This window comes from Nomia melanderi, unplaced genomic scaffold (genome assembly GCF_051020985.1).
Source record: "Nomia melanderi isolate GNS246 unplaced genomic scaffold, iyNomMela1 scaffold0493, whole genome shotgun sequence".
NCBI classification, from domain to species: domain Eukaryota; kingdom Metazoa; phylum Arthropoda; class Insecta; order Hymenoptera; family Halictidae; genus Nomia; species Nomia melanderi.
In genome coordinates, this window is record NW_027475607.1 from 1,710 (window position 1) to 7,374 (window position 5,665).

The following is a 5,665-nucleotide window of genomic DNA, read 5'->3' on the forward strand; positions in this document are numbered from 1 at the left end:
GGAGAGTAAAACGCCGAAGGCTTACTATGAAACTTACGTCTCTCGACGATGGGACGATCCACGCGAAGAGTTGTTACGTGCACGCGTATGGTGCGATTGCGTCGATTCGCTTTTCTGTACGGGGAGTAATAGAACGTTGAGTTGACTTATCGGGTCTTCGTTGGAATTACCGTCGCTGGCATTGTAAACTCCAGATGACCTTGTGATTCCTTCGTCGGGCACTGGTAAAGGGTGGCGATGATGCGTTCTATAATAGAAATACCCGTCGTAGCGTTTCTTCCGAGTCAACCCGCTCACGAAACTCTCTCTCGTCGTGGAATCCCCGCGTCGGAGAGTAAAACGCGAATTCATACTATGAAAACTTACGTCTCTCGACGATGGGACGATCCACGCGAAGAGTTGTTTACGTGCACGCGTATGGTGCGATTGCGTCGATTCGCTTTTCTGTACGGGGAGAAATAGAACGTTGAGTTGACTTATCGGGTCTTCGTTGGAATTACCGTCGCTGGCATTGTAAACTCCAGATGACCTTGTGATTCCTTCGTCGGGCACTGGTAAAGGGTGGCGATGATGCGTTCTATAATAGAAATACCCGTCGTAGCGTTTCTTCCGAGTCAACCCGCTCACGAAACTCTCTCTCGTCGTGGAATCCCCGCGTCGGAGAGTAAAACGCGAATTCATACTATGAAAACTTACGTCTCTCGACGATGGGACGATCCACGCGAAGAGTTGTTTACGTGCACGCGTATGGTGCGATTGCGTCGATTCGCTTTTCTGTACGGGGAGAAATAGAACGTTGAGTTGACTTATCGGGTCTTCGTTGGAATTACCGTCGCTGGCATTGTAAACTCCAGATGACCTTGTGATTCCTTCGTCGGGCACTGGTAAAGGGTGGCGATGATGCGTTCTATAATAGAAATACCCGTCGTAGCGTTTCTTCCGAGTCAACCCGCTCACGAAACTCTCTCTCGTCGTGGAATCCCCGCGTCGGAGGGTAAAACGCGATATATAATAGTATATGCCAGTGGTTCGCGCGCGTCGTCTCTGAGATACGCGGTCGACAGAGTTCCGAAAACACGTGATGTGCCACGATTTCCGTGCGTCTTACATCTTTCGACGATGGGACGATCCACGCGAAGAGAACGTTCGTGCTTGCGTGAGGTGCAACAGCGTCGATTCGCTTTTCTGTACGGGGAGAAATAGAACGTTGAGTTGACTTATCGGGTCTTCGTTGGAATTACCGTCGCTGGCATTGTAAACTCCAGATGACCTTGTGATTCCTTCGTCGGGCACTGGTAAAGGGTGGCGATGATTCGTTCTATAATAGTAATACCCGTCGTAGCGTTTCGACCGATGTCACCCGCCACGAATGTCTCTCTCGACGTGGAAACCCCGCGCCGAAGAGTAAACGCGAAGGCTTACCATACGAAAGAAAACGGTATTATACGCCTGTGGTATGTGCGTCTCGGCTCTGTGATACGCGATCGGCAGAGTTACAAAAAAACGTTGATGGGCCACGATTTCCGTGCGTCTTACATCTTTCGACGATGGGACGATCCACGCGAAGAGTAGTTACGTGCTCGCGCGAGGTGCGATAGCGTCGATTCGCTTTTCTGTACGGGGAGAAATAGAACGATGAGTTGACTTATCGGGTCTTCGTTGGAATTACCGTCGCTGGCATTGTAAACTCCAGATGACCTTGTGATTCCTTCGTCGGGCACTGGTAAAGGGTGGCGATGATTCGTTCTATAATAGAAATACCCGTCGTAGCGATTCGGCCGAGACACCCGCCACGAAACTCTCTCTCGTCGTGGAATCCCCATGTCGGAGAGTAAAACGCGAAGGCTAACTATATAAGAAACATATAGTATTATTTATGCCTGTGGTTCTCCGTTTGTCCTACTCTCAGATACGCGACTCGGAGAGTTACGAATAATCGTGATGGACCACGATTTCTGTACGTCTTACATCTTTCGACGATGGGACGATCCACGCGAAGAGATCATTCCTGCTTGCGTGAGGTGCGATAGCGCCGATTCGCTTTTCTGTACGGGGAGAAATAGAACGATGAGTTGACTTATCGGGTCTTCGTTGGAATTACCGTCGCTGGCATTGTAAACTCCAGATGACCTTGTGATTCCTTCGTCGGGCACTGGTAAAGGGTGGCGATGATTCGTTCTATAATAGAAATACCCGTCGTAGCGATTCGGCCGTGTCACCCGCCACGAAAATCTCTCTCGTCGTGGAATCCCCGCGTCGTAGAGTAAACGCGAAGGCTTGCTATAGAAGACTATAGTTTATACGCCTGTGGTTCACCGGTTGCCTGCTCTCCGGGGTACGCGATCGCGCAGGAGTTACGGAAGAACTTGATGGGCCACGATCTCCAAGCGGCTATATCTTTCGACGATGGGACGATTCACGCGAAGAGAACGTTCGTGCATGCGTGAGGTGCGATAGCGTTGATTCGCTTGTCTGTACGGGGAGAAATAGAACGATGAGTTGACTTATCGGGTCTTCGTTGGAATTACCGTCGCTGGCATTGTAAACTCCAGATGACCTTGTGATTCCTTCGTCGGGCACTGGTAAAGGGTGGCGATGATTCGTTCTATAATAGAAATACCCGTCGTAGCGTTTCGACCGATGTCACCCGCCACGAAATTCTCTCTCGTCGTGGAATCCCCGCGTCGGAGAGTAAAACGCGAAGGCTAACTATATAAGAAACATATAGTATTATTTATGCCTGTGGTTCTCCGTTTGTCCTACTCTCAGATACGCGACTCGGAGAGTTACGAATAATCGTGATGGACCACGATTTCTGTACGTCTTACATCTTTCGACGATGGGACGATCCACGCGAAGAGATCATTCCTGCTTGCGTGAGGTGCGATAGCGCCGATTCGCTTTTCTGTACGGGGAGAAATAGAACGATGAGTTGACTTATCGGGTCTTCGTTGGAATTACCGTCGCTGGCATTGTAAACTCCAGATGACCTTGTGATTCCTTCGTCGGGCACTGGTAAAGGGTGGCGATGATTCGTTCTATAATAGAAATACCCGTCGTAGCGATTCGGCCGTGTCACCCGCCACGAAAATCTCTCTCGTCGTGGAATCCCCGCGTCGTAGAGTAAACGCGAAGGCTTGCTATAGAAGACTATAGTTTATACGCCTGTGGTTCACCGGTTGCCTGCTCTCCGGGGTACGCGATCGCGCAGGAGTTACGGAAGAACTTGATGGGCCACGATCTCCAAGCGGCTATATCTTTCGACGATGGGACGATTCACGCGAAGAGAACGTTCGTGCATGCGTGAGGTGCGATAGCGTTGATTCGCTTGTCTGTACGGGGAGAAATAGAACGATGAGTTGACTTATCGGGTCTTCGTTGGAATTACCGTCGCTGGCATTGTAAACTCCAGATGACCTTGTGATTCCTTCGTCGGGCACTGGTAAAGGGTGGCGATGATTCGTTCTATAATAGAAATACCCGTCGTAGCGTTTCGACCGATGTCACCCGCCACGAAATTCTCTCTCGTCGTGGAATCCCCGCGTCGGAGAGTAACCGCCGAAGGCTTGCTATAGAAGACTATAGTTTATACGCCTGTGGTTCACCGGTTGCCGGCTCTCCGGGGCACGCGATCGCGCGAAGGTTACGGAGGGACGTGAAGCGCCCGAGCAATGAAACGTCCGCAGGAGGAAACGAGCAACCGCCGAACATTGTTTCGCGACGTTTCCATAATGTATTGTCGTTTCGCTCGCATCCCGCTTCTTTCCCCTAGTTTCCTCGACGCGTAGTTTCGCAGCCTTAGTGGACGAATCATTCTCGATTCGAGGAAAGATATGCAGTGGGGCGTGCAATGAGCCCGCCAGAGACCACGATCTCCAATGCGTCTTTACATCTTTCGACGATGGGATGATCCACGCGAAGAGAACGTTCGTGCTTGCGCGAGGTGCGTTAGCGTCGATTCGCTTTTCTGTACGGGGAGAAATAGAACGATGAGTTGACTTATCGGGTCTTCGTTGGAATTACCGTCGCTGGCATTGTAAACTCCAGATGACCTTGTGATTCCTTCGTCGGGCACTGGTAAAGGGTGGCGATGATTCGTTCTATAATAGAAATACCCGTCGTAGCGATTCGGCCGAGTCACCCGCCACGAAACTGTCTCTCTTTCGTCGTGGAAACCCCGCGTCGGAGAGTAAAACGCGCGAAGGCTGTGACTGTAACATATATATATACAGTATACAATGCCTGTGGTTTTTGCGCGTGTCGGCTCTTCGGTATACGCGATCGGCCAGAGTTACGGAGGGACGGTGAAGCGCACGAGAAATTGAAACGGCCGCACGATTGGAACCGAGCAACCGTCGAACATTGTTTCGCGACGTTTCCATAATGCGTTTTCGTTTCGCTCGCATACCGCTTCTTTTCCCCTAGTCTCTGAGACGCGTTTTCGAGCCGTTCTTCTACTATCGATTCTCGTAGAGAGAAGGGACCGGGTAGTCTGGAAGTGGAACCCGCATCTTGCGTGTACCGTACACGGAATTGAGAGGACCGGCCGTGAAGCTCGTTTTAAAGCCGTGCGTCTGACACCCAACTCTTGCGCGCCAATTTCGCGGCAAGAGATAATATGGGACGAATGACCGGCAAAGAGCCAGCTGTGAAGTCTGTTTTTTTAATCGAATCCGTGGACGTGTGTATGCCGTAGCGTCGCTCGTCGTGTTCGTTCATGGTCGTTCCGAGAGAAAGAACGAAAGCGGTAACGAAGGGACCGGCCGTGAAGCTCGTTTTAAAGCCGCGCGTCTGACACCCAACTCTTGCGCGCCAATTTCGCGGCAAGAGATAACATGGGACGAATGACCGGCAAAGAGCCAGCTGTGAAGTCTTTTTTCATTATTTGCTTTCAATCGATCGATCGGTACGATTCGTGCAACGTTTCGCGCGATGCGACGCGAAAACATGCGCGCAACAATAGATGCGTCTGATCGGAAGAACGCGAGGGTCGACTGCACGCGATGGATTCAGTATCGGGTAGGATACAAAATATATCCCCGTCGTTTCCACGCGTGCGAGTCTTCTGCGTCTTTCGCGGGTTTTTGAATGCACTATACGCCCGGAACGTCGAGAAATATATACATATTACTTGAACGTTTTTCGTCTCGAAAGGCTTCGGTGTCGTCTCCAAGGCGACGCCTGAATCTCCTTCGCGCGCTGGTCGGAGATTCAGGTATCAACTTTTATCTTCTCTTTGAAAGAAGAGAGATATTAGGTCGAACAAATGAGAATAAAATTATATATGTGAAATATAAAATTTATACGATTACCCTGAACGGTGGATCACTTGGCTCGTGGGTCGATGAAGAACGCAGCTAATTGCGCGTCAACGTGTGAACTGCAGGACACATGAACATCGACATTTCGAACGCACATTGCGGTCCACGGATACAATTCCTGGACCACGCCTGGCTGAGGGTCGTTTACGTACCATACACTGCTTGCGTAGCTCTGTCAAATCCCCGCCGTCGTTCACCTCTTCGGATCGAACGTTTTTTTACCGAAGGGCGCAAAGAACGTTTCTGAGTCGGGTTAAGAGAAGGATGCTACGTACGAGCGAACGATGGGTGTCTCGTCGGCGTTTGTCGCGGACACGCGAAAATTCTGTGAATTTCACGGACAG

General features: G+C 50.6%; 1 non-coding gene across 1 annotated transcript; it reads left to right on the top strand.

Annotated features, from left to right (window-relative positions):
- Positions 1–5,309: 5,309 nt before the first annotated feature.
- LOC143176323 (5.8S ribosomal RNA) lies at positions 5,310–5,464 on the top strand. Its single transcript, XR_013000890.1, has one exon. It is a non-coding gene; the product is annotated as a 5.8S ribosomal RNA (ribosomal RNA).
- Positions 5,465–5,665: the final 201 nt, after the last annotated feature.